Genomic DNA, 10,910 nt, shown 5'->3' on the forward strand with positions numbered 1-10,910 from the left:
TCTACTTTTAGTATTGCGTTTTCTTCACCAGCACCTTCATCACTCTGAGGATCCAATCAGTCCTGTCTCGACTTCATCATCTTCACTCCCTTCAGTCTTTTAGATTTTTCACACACTCAGAATCAGTGCAGTGTGTGTCTGTGAGTGATCTATTTCTATCCTTATAAGGACCAAATTGAAGCTTAAACCTTGCATAATGACATTTTGGTAGCAGATCGTTTTGGTTTGAGGGTTTTCAGATCAGAAACAACTTAGAATGAAATGAACATGGACTGTAAAGCATGTGGCTCTGTCCTCACAAGGATAGAAAACATGAGTAAAATCACTTAAAACTCCTTCCAAAAGCTAATGACTTCATCACTGTGGAGGGAAAAACAGAGGCTGCTCAGATGGACGGAGGGATGCCACGCAGTGGAGGGATGGAGATGCATACAAATGTACGGCAAGTCACCAGCAGAAGAGATGGAGAGGAGGAGGATGAAAGTGTTGGTAAATAGGTCAGGCCTGTCTGCCAGCCCATGAACACAGTGTGCAGCCGCCAAAACAGAGAGCGACCCAGCAACACACAGCAGAAGAAAGAAGAATCACTGAAATAAAAACCAGCAGAAAAACAGACACGGTCAATTTAACTCAGTTACACATCATTATGTGCTTTTATGTAACAGGTCTTAAAGGGACAGTGTGCAACTTTTGGCCACAAGGCGCTTTAAACCTGTAACTTCCCACACACCACATGACACTGCTACAACATTAACCTGCAAAACTATGGAAGTCGTACAGATTGCTGTAGAACAGTGTATGATAACCACAAAACTAAAGCAGGTCAGTTCCTAATTGTTCTGTTACTTTTCTGATATTTACATGCATTAATGATAGGAAATGAATTAGTTGTATGCAAACCAGCCCAACTTGTGCAAAATGTCTGTTAGCTTTGGTCTGTAGCCGGTTAGCTTCAACTAGCCGCATTTAGCTTCTACTAAACAGAAGGATAAAGACCCTGCAACGTTCTGCAGGTCATCAGAAACTTACTGGTTTGTTCTGCATAAACTCTGGCTGAAAGATGGGAAAAGTTCATCACATTTTGCTACTTTTGCAAAACTTAGCAGTCTAATAACACGGCGGCAAACAGAGAGTGTGTTTTACAAAGTGTTTTTACAAAGCAAAGTTCTGTATTTAGAGAGGGGGGTGTAAAGCAAAGCGCTTTAGGTCACATGATCCCATGAGAGACAAACCTCTCCTGCAAAGTCACAATATCTGGTTTCTGAGGACGACACATGTCAAGCTCTGTATACTGACCCTTGAAATGATCCATTTTTATTCACATTTGTTGAGCATTGCAGCATCACCAGCAATGAACTCGAAGGAAAAAAACTATGGAGACAGAAATGTTCTTTAGCCTCTGTGGCTTATTTATTTAGGGATAACAAAAATGTGCATCCTCTCTCTCGGAGGGAAAATCATGCAACACAAAAAGGAGGGAAAAAGTTACTTTTTTTTTGGCGTGCTTGCAGACGTGAACGTAATGACGCAGAGTGCGTCCTTGACCAGTAAAACAGCGCATCACCGTGGCGACAGTCACATAAAATCCCTTTTGGTGATAACACTGAAAATGTATTTACAACATGAGTACACAAATAAAGTCTCTTAACAACATTAGACTGATGTTTGGGTCAAAACTCACACGGTGTCCCTTTTAATGAAGCAGTGACACGTATGAATTTACATCTATTTTCCTTTTTTTTCCAATATATTTAACGGTGTCAGAACTGACCTGATCCAGTTAATAAGGTTCATGTGTACAAAGTGTCACTTGATCTGAGTAAATGTACACCTGTTGTACAAGGTGAGAGCTTTTTTAATACGTTATAGAAAGAGGTGATAAATTGAGATAATTCCATGATAATAACAAAGCTTCTCAAGCAGGTCCAGAAGCCGACAAGAAGAAACGAGTTTTAAGTGAATGAGGATCTGAGTTATTCTGATGTTAATAGTCTGTTCCAGAAAGTCTCAGTCTCCTCCACCTTAGTGACCGGTTCATATCGCCTCAGCGCTCTGGCGGTGCGGAGCCTTAGAGACACTTAAATACAAGTAGAGATATTTAGAACTGGACCCTAAAAAGAACAGGAAGCTGCCAGTGGTGTGTTGAGATCACACCGCTGCTTCGATGTCAGAAGCCGAGCTGCTGCATGTGGTTTTGTCACGGCAGGTGGAGGTGAGGTGTGGACCCAAATGCAGAGACGCAGACGGAGACGGAGACAGAGATACAGGGTCAAGGCTGGTTTTATTCTGGAACTGCAGGAACACAGGACACTAGGCATACAGGGGAGTGACTAACACAATGAATCCACCACACAGAACTGACAGCGAGGGTATAAATACACTGAACACAACAAGACTCGGGTGAAACAAATGAACTAAATGAAGCCAGGTGAACTAAACCAACAGGAACAAAAGCTAAACAAGACATAAGGGAGCTAAACAGGAAAAGTACAAAATAAAACAGGAAAACTAAGACAAAAAAAGTCCAAACCATGACAGGTTTGGCCTGCAGGCGGCAAAGTAACGATTACTGAAAAGTCAACATATAAAGAATCACAATCATCTAAACAAGATGTCATAAAAGCATGAACTACTCTCTCAGTCCTGCAAACAGATAGATCTCAGCTTACTGACGAGTCTGAACCAAAACCGAGTCTCATCCCCTGAGCGGATGTAGTTGTTACATTTAAGGACAAAGTCTTAAAGGATGGAGCAAAGTCCCTCTCAACAAGTGACGTAGCAGCAGTGGTGAGCTGTCGCACCATCTTATCCATTCACAAGGTTAAAGTGTCCAAATAAAGTTTTGTTCTTATTCAAGTGAAGGAAATGAAGCTTCATGCATGACTGTGTAATTCTCAGACACTTCCTGGCTGGAAGAATGACTCTTAGTTTTAACCAGAAGGTGAACAGGACTCGTAAAGCATCTACAAAGCTAGGAAAAGAGATTTTAACCAGCAGGGTGTCTTTATGATGAAAGAAGAAAAACGCCCCAAATGGATCGTAACTAAGCGGAAACACTGTTGAGGAAGAGAAACGCTCCCGTCTGTTTGGCTCAGGTCAGATTGTTACAGTAATCAGATTACTGCCAGAGTTCTGATGATTGACGGTCATGTGAACCGGTTGACGACGAGGCAGGTCTGCTGTCGACCAATAATCCTGCAGGAATTTACTGTGTTAAAAATATTTCTTCTTTTTCTTTGTTCCCATATCATCCCACATTTTTATGTGACTTTGCTAATCAGAACACGTTGCCACGGAGATACTTAAAAAGCACCTAAACTTGTTGCTTGTGCATTTCTGATGTATATATTTTTAGTCCTTCCATAATTCATTAAGGTGACAGATGACCAGGTCTGACAGAGGAGGGAAAGATACTCTGACCACGACGGCGTCCTCCAGCTGGCTGCCGTTCAGACCACACTGGTCATTTTTTATGGTTCTCTGCTGCTTGATGAAAGGACAGGGGGGGGGGTTAGTTTGCAGAACTGGAACCACTTCAAAGAAAAGAGAAGAAAGGGAGACAAACCCGACTGTCACAGCGGTGAGAACTGCAGATGAAAGGGTTACCATGACCTGACAACACTGAAGCCTCTCAGTCCCAGACGTTCACACCGCTTCATGGCTTTTAGTTTCTGCACTGCCGGTACTTTCTCCTCCATTGGCTGCTCCTGGTCTGCATGGACCCGAGTGCTTCAGGAATAGCAGTTAATCCATCACCGGTGTCATGCTGACATGTTTGTCCCTCCGGGCCGGGCAGCGCTGCTGTATCAGGTGCAAGATTTCCACATCCTGTCTTTGTGGACAGGTTCCTGGCCGCGAGGGAAAGTCTCCATATTGGTCCCTGGTGGACTGAACATAAAACCCTCAGGCGACCGCAGCCCTCAGCGACGCCGCTTTGGCTCGGTTAAAGGGTGTGCGTTACCTCGCATCATGTCAGCAGCGAGGAAGCAGCTTGGAAGCTTTGTTTCAGGTACGATTAAATCCACAAGGAGTGATGAGTTTAACGTTGCGTCTGTGTGTTCATGGAAATCTGACCCTTCAGTTGAAGCAAAGGAGGACTTTAAAACAGGCTTTATTGCAACATAAAAAGTTTGTCCACTGGATTCTGGGATTGTTTTGGCAGCGGTGATCCTCCAGAAAATGGGTCTATGGGAGAGGAGGAACAGTAAAGTGAGCCAGTACAGAGGAAAAGGTTTGACCAGTATGATGGAAAGTTCCTGAGAAGGAAAAAAAGTTAAAAACAGTTCATATTATCCCCCTGAAGATGTAAAAGATTAGCCGGAGAGTGAACCCTGATGGTGAAGAAGCTGCAGGTGAATCCTGACGTACCTGCAGACAGTTCATGGAAGACCAGGAAACCCTCCAGGCGAAGAGGAAAAGAGCCAGGAGGAAGGAAGGTCATCTCAAACGCTCACAGATATAACGAGACTTCTTTGGAGAGAACAGAAAACCTTTCCTGGTCATTAAACCGATAACTCAGTCTTATTTTCTGTCTTTCTGTGTGACACATGAGAGAAGAGCTGTTAAACATGAACAAGTTATTTACAGGAAGTGTTTATTATCTGGAAAATCCTGCAAAAATGCTCATTTTCACATTTATTCTCTCTGTGTTTCTGGTCCTCCGTGTCGTCAAACATCAACCCTGCAAAGGCTCCAAAAAACTGTGAGAAAAGTCCAATTGTTTTCTTTTAGATGACATCTTTATTTTGCCTTTACACAAAATTTGCATAAAAAGTTACAAACTTTGGGGGGGAATATATTTATTACTATGGTGTTATTTCCCTTTTGGCGTGTTCCCGCTGAAGGGGTCGCCACAGCGAATCCTCACACAGGCGAAGTGGTACTTGTTCTACACAACCCTCCGCATTTATCTGGGACCGGAGCGGCCGTCGACCTTCAGGTCACAAGACAAATCACCTGAGTCACAACCACTCTCTATTTATTACGATGTGATATGTCAATATTATTACAGTTAATACAATCACTCTGCTTCTATTCAGGGCAGAGAACAAGTATCAGACTGTGATCAACAGGATTTATAGAATAAAGTGTTTAATATTGAGTGATGCCAACAGACTCAGAAACTTTATGAAATGTGTGTTGTTGGACTTTACTGGATGAAAATGAACAAACAGAAAGTTTCATTTTGAATCAGAGGAGCTGTAGGTGGTCACTTACTAAAAATCCCAAAACTCGCTGAGGGATGCAGAGGCAGACATGTCACATGCAATCCAACACGTGTGGAGAACTGTTCATTAATTATGATTTTCCATCAGATTTGTTGTTTCCAGCTCTTTTCTTGGTCTTTCTCGTATGTCTTTCATCAATAAGTTTTAATTCAATGATCCTGCTGGTAAAGATCTTTCCTGTTGCCATGGAAACTCATCATAACAGATTTTGAAAACAATCCAAGCACAACTTGAGCAAAATATTTCTAAAAACTAGCTCGGCGGTGGATTTTCTTTAACCCTGGTCTGCTAAATGAAAACAGTGTGGTCTGACCTTCTCTGATTGGCTCTGGTGAGAGGCGTTGTCGTGGTTACACAGAATAACAACAGCTTTCTCAGGAATGATGAGCTGAAACTAAAGTTCCCAACTCCTTTGTGGGTGTGGGTGAGAAAGATGAATCAGCATCACAGAGGAGGCTCAGCAGGCAAAGATTACAAATTAAAATATTTATTATAAAGATTCTAAACTACACTAAGGAGAAGCGACAAATTCATCAAAAATGGATTTAATCATTTCTGAATGATATCATCCAGTTTAGTTTATAAGGAATAATAAATGTAGTTTCACACAACGCTGACATGAAAGAAGAAGAAGCCTCTTTAAAAGAGAGTGTGATATAATTGGGAGTAAATTCAATGTAAAATGCAACTATGATTTGAAAAAAGCTCAAATGTTATTTAAAATGAAGACGGAAACAGAATGCAATGATCTGCTTATTGTTGTTTTTCAGCAGTTTATATCCTGACAGAATAAAGTTTATAACAGGTTTTCTTCCAGGCAGATGCTTAAAATTCGTCCTGGAGACAAAAAAGTTGAATTTTCAGTTTAATTTTCTAGACGAACCAAGTTCATTCAAATCAATCACACTTCATTAGTTCTAATAGAAACATATTTCTGCCTTATGGATAATAGATAAAGTCATAAATGGAAGAAGTATTTGTTTTATTTTATGTCATTTTTACCTGAACAGAGTTGCTTCGCTGAAGGTTTAGCGTTGCGGATGCTCATGCTGAGAAGGAGAAGCAGGGAAGGGAGAGAGTGAGGAGAAGAGAGGAAAGAAAAGAGAATAAAGAACAGAGACAAAGATACAACAGAAACCAAAAACAGCAACAACTTTACAACTATAACACAGAAACCAGACAGTCCGCTGGTACACATGTAAATAGTCTAAACAGAAAACCTCCCACAGCCTCTGAAAGGAAACAAAGCAGAGGATCATCAGGAGCACCTAAAAGAAGACAAACATGAGCAACAAGTGTAGCTGTTGGTGACGAAACCTTTGGGACAACGTAGTAACTGTATAAGTAACAAGTAGGTGTGATTATGTAAACCCTGCAAGGATCAGAGGTAGACAAAGACAGGTGGAGGAACCGAGCAACCTGCAGCCATCATGGAGCAAAAAACCAAGTAGTGCTACAGGAACGGCCCCACACCCACCCAGAAGACGGCATGAAAACGTAACACGGTAAAGACCCCGCAACAGCGAGAGGTTGGTCTTTTAATAAAGCTTTAATGAACTTAATGAGGCGGATTATCTGGGCGGATTAACCAGCATGGATACACGTTGGGTGGAAGAGACTCAGGATGGGAATACCGTCTCAGGATGACTAAGCAACCCCCCCCCCCAACCCACCCCACCCTCAGAAAGTACCAAAAGAAGGATAGAAAGGAAGAGGAAACAGGAACGAGACATAGAGAGTGGAAGGGATGAGTGAGGAAGGAAGTCTGAATGATGGATGAGAACAGGGATTGTAAGGCTGGATGGAAGAAGACTGAGCTGAGTAAAAGACGGCTCACCAGGTGGGGGCGTGACCCTCCACCCGAACCTCCACCTGTTCACCTAAACCACGTTTGAATCTGTAAAGAAAGAGAAGAGCGAGACGATATGAACAGATGGAGAAACAGTGAACATAAAATCACATCAGCTCTGTTTGACTTCTTCATCCTCAGGATAAATTCTGTTGTTGATCCCGATGAGAAGCACAGAGGCCATCGATCGATAGTCTCCGTTCTACCTGAGAGCCAAATCTATCGGACTGTCGGGATTATTATTCCTGTTGGTTCTCCTGCTGCTGAAGAGCTTTCTGAAACAATCAGAGCTGATTGATACTTTCTGCAAACAAAGCACGTCCAGCCGAGAGCCCAGCAGACCTGGAACAACAAGCAGATGAATAAAAACCGCTGATTTTCATCGCTATGATTCATTTTGCCTCTGAGTGGTGGGAGAAATGCAGGGATGTTTCCATGCTGCAGCTAATGAAGTCATCACCTCCTGGTAGATGTGTCCTGACCCGTCTTCTGTTGACGCTGTGTCATCCACACACACCTCCTCTTCCTCCTCCTTTACAGCCTTGTCATAACACATCACTGAGATGTGAATGCAGATCGCAGGAAGTAAACATGAACAACAACACATGATGGAGGTAATGCCGCAAACGTTTCCTTCGCAATGACAACATGAACTGGTTTGGACTGCCTTACGTTGTCTCAGAGATGATCTGGATTAGACCTGATCACTTCAGAGAACACAAGTAATTATTTAATCAGTTATTCCCAGAACAGCAAATACAAACCCAGTTCTAAATAAGTTGGAATAACCATCTGGTGTTCCCAGTAGAACAGAAACTACTGTAGTTGAGGCCAGTTCAGCAGCCGGACTCTTCTCCTGTGAAGACATGTCGTTGTGATAGATGCCGGATGTGGTTTAGCGCCGTCCATGCTGTCCACAAACTATTCCACATCTTCATCCAGGTTTCCACTCAGAACATTTTAAATGAGCTTTGGTCCAGAGAAGACGGCGTGTTTCTGGATCCTCTTCACATATGATGGAGCTTTAACCTGCATGTGTGGATTTCAGCCTGAACTGGGTTCACACTGGTTTCTGGAAGCTTCCTGAGTCCATGCACTGGTTTCCAGTAGAGAGTCATGTCTGGTTTTAATGCAGAAGATCACCAGCATCCAGCCTTGTCCCCGACATACAGAGATTCCTCCTCATTTTCTGAATCTGTAGATGATATTCTACACTCTAGATAGAGGATCTTCACAGGAACATTTTCTGAATGTTTAGATCCAGTTTGGTGAACGTTTTTCCATCTTCCCATCTGAGAGACTCTGCCTCTCTGAAATGCTCCTTTTACACCCGTCATGTTACCGACCTGCTGCCAGTTAACCTGACGAGTTGTCAAATGCTCCTCCAGTTGTTTCTGATTTGTTCCAGTTACTTTTCCAGCCTGTTGCTCCTGTTCCAGCTGTTTCTAGACGTGTTGCTGCATCAGATTCACAATCAGCTCATATTCTCCATCAGATATTAAAACGTCTCAGTTTCATCATCTGATATGATGTTTATCTTCCACTGGGAAGAAAATGTGACCAGATGAAAGTTTTAAATAACTGTTTTTATTTTATTTTTACACAGTTTTAACTCACGAATCAGTCATTTAGGCAAGGCAAGTTTATATGTAGAGATGATTCAAAGAGCTTTGCAGAAACATTTGAAAATAAAAAGCATTATTTAACATTCAAACAAGAAAGAAAATGAAATAATGTTCAATAAAAACTATTAAAGTCATTACCCACAGCTCTAAAGAAACTTAAAATAACTTCAAATAAAAACTACTAAAACTTATCAGAGAACAGGAGGGTCTTTAACTGGATTTTCCAGCTGATCTGAGGCTTTCTGGGAGTTTGTTCCAGACATATGGAGCATAGAAGCTGAATGCAGCTTCCCCATGTCTCGTTCTGATTTTGGAAACCGATAAAAGACCAGATCCAGAAGACCTGAGGGGTCTGGTAGGTTCATACTGGGTCAAAAGGTTTCTGGTGTATTTTGGTCCTGAGAGCTTTATAGACCAGCAGCAGAACTTTTTCTGCTGACATAGCAGACATTTTTCCATCTTCTGTATACAAACATATGTCAATAATGACTTTAGTCGGAGCAGTCTCAGTGCTGTGGTGCTTCGAAAACCAGAAAAACAACATTGCTGCTGTTTCGTGTTTAAAAAATTCATTTTTTAAATAACCTGTTGGCAGGATGACTAAACAGCAGGAGGAGTTCAGCTACATTAGATATTTTATCCAGATCTGTGCTGTTGGTGGGATAAAAATGTGTTTGATGATGTTTAAACTGGTTTTCAGAGGACAAAGTAAATTTCCTGAACCTGCTGGTGATGATTTATCTGCCTTTCTAATATTCTGGAGGTTTTCTGTGAAGAACTTGGCAAACTTTTAGCATGTTTTAGGTGGCCGACACAGGAGGGTTTGTCAGCCTGTCGACTGTAGCGAATAAGACCTGAGAGCAATGGGACAGTTTTTTAGTAATAATGTCAGAGAAATAAGACTTTCTTTCATTCCTCAGTTGTAAATGTAACCATGACTGGTTATACTGAACCTAAAATTAACCTAAAAATGTCTTTTTCTCCATCTGCACTCGGCTTTCTGACAATTCTTTCTCCATTTTTCACCAGTGTGGAATTTCTCCATGGAGACTATTTTGCTTTGGTGATAAAGGACAGATTTTCCTGTGATCAGCACTAATATTACACACAGCTTGGCCAAAACAAGGTCTCTACTTGGATTTCACCAGGAAAATAGGCTAATTACTGCAGGGATGGAAAGTCTTTCAGATTACTGAACTAGCTCAGTAATGGCTTAAATGTTTGGTGAATAATACTGAAGAACAACAACTTAGAGTGGAACTCAGGACAATGTTTAATAGTGAAAATCAGAACATTTCCACATAAACAATGTGAAGGAACTCATAGGACTGAAGAGCTGTGAAGCCAGAAGAAAACCACTGATCAGTGATAAGGGATGGTCTATACTTGCTGTGTATGCAAACATGAATACCAATGTTTCTTATTTCATTGTTTATTGAATGTTAATGTTTGGCGTTCTGTAAATTTACTTTTCAGACATGAAAACAGATGCAGAGCTTCAGTTTGCTAAGGTGCAGAAAGACTGGAGTCTGGAACTAGAAGGTGATGCGGTCTGAAGAGTCCTGACGGACGCTGTTACAGAGTGATGGAGCACCAGGGTGAGAGTGATGTTCAGCTCTAGGTTTAGGGTCAGCTGACTACCTGAATACCCAGAATGAGCAGGTTGTTCCACCTTCCTCCAGGATTCATGGGGCTCAGATTGTGAAACGGTGGTTCAGGCAACAGGAGACGTTAGTTTCACATATAGTTAATGCAGCTGTAATCAAAGCTAAAGGCGTCCGGTGACACACTCGTGTGTTAACTTGTTTTTTTTTTATTTGTCCAGGCTGTGTAGTTATTAGTTTTAGATAAGTGAGTCAGTGCTGGGAATAAAACCATCACTCAGCGAGGCGGTGCGGAGCGACAGATGGAGAGTTGGAGAAGCAGCAGACATCCTCGCTGGAGCAGAATTAAATATCCAACATAGTTTGGTTGGACGGCCTTCACACTCTCTCTGTTTTACACTCGTTCTCACAGTGAGCTGTCTGACAGAACATAAACACGTATTAACCGCTCCATCTGTCATTGACTCTTAAAGCTGCAGCGCCAGGGGTTAACACGCCACCAGTCCTGCTGATGCACCGTGACCTGCACAGCTTTAAAGGACATCATCTAAAACGCGTCACATTTAGGAGACAAGTTCATCGGATTTTTATACAGAATGAATAA

This window comes from Telmatherina bonti (assembly GCF_933228915.1).
Source record: "Telmatherina bonti genome assembly, chromosome: 9".
In the NCBI taxonomy this organism is placed as follows: domain Eukaryota; kingdom Metazoa; phylum Chordata; class Actinopteri; order Atheriniformes; family Telmatherinidae; genus Telmatherina; species Telmatherina bonti.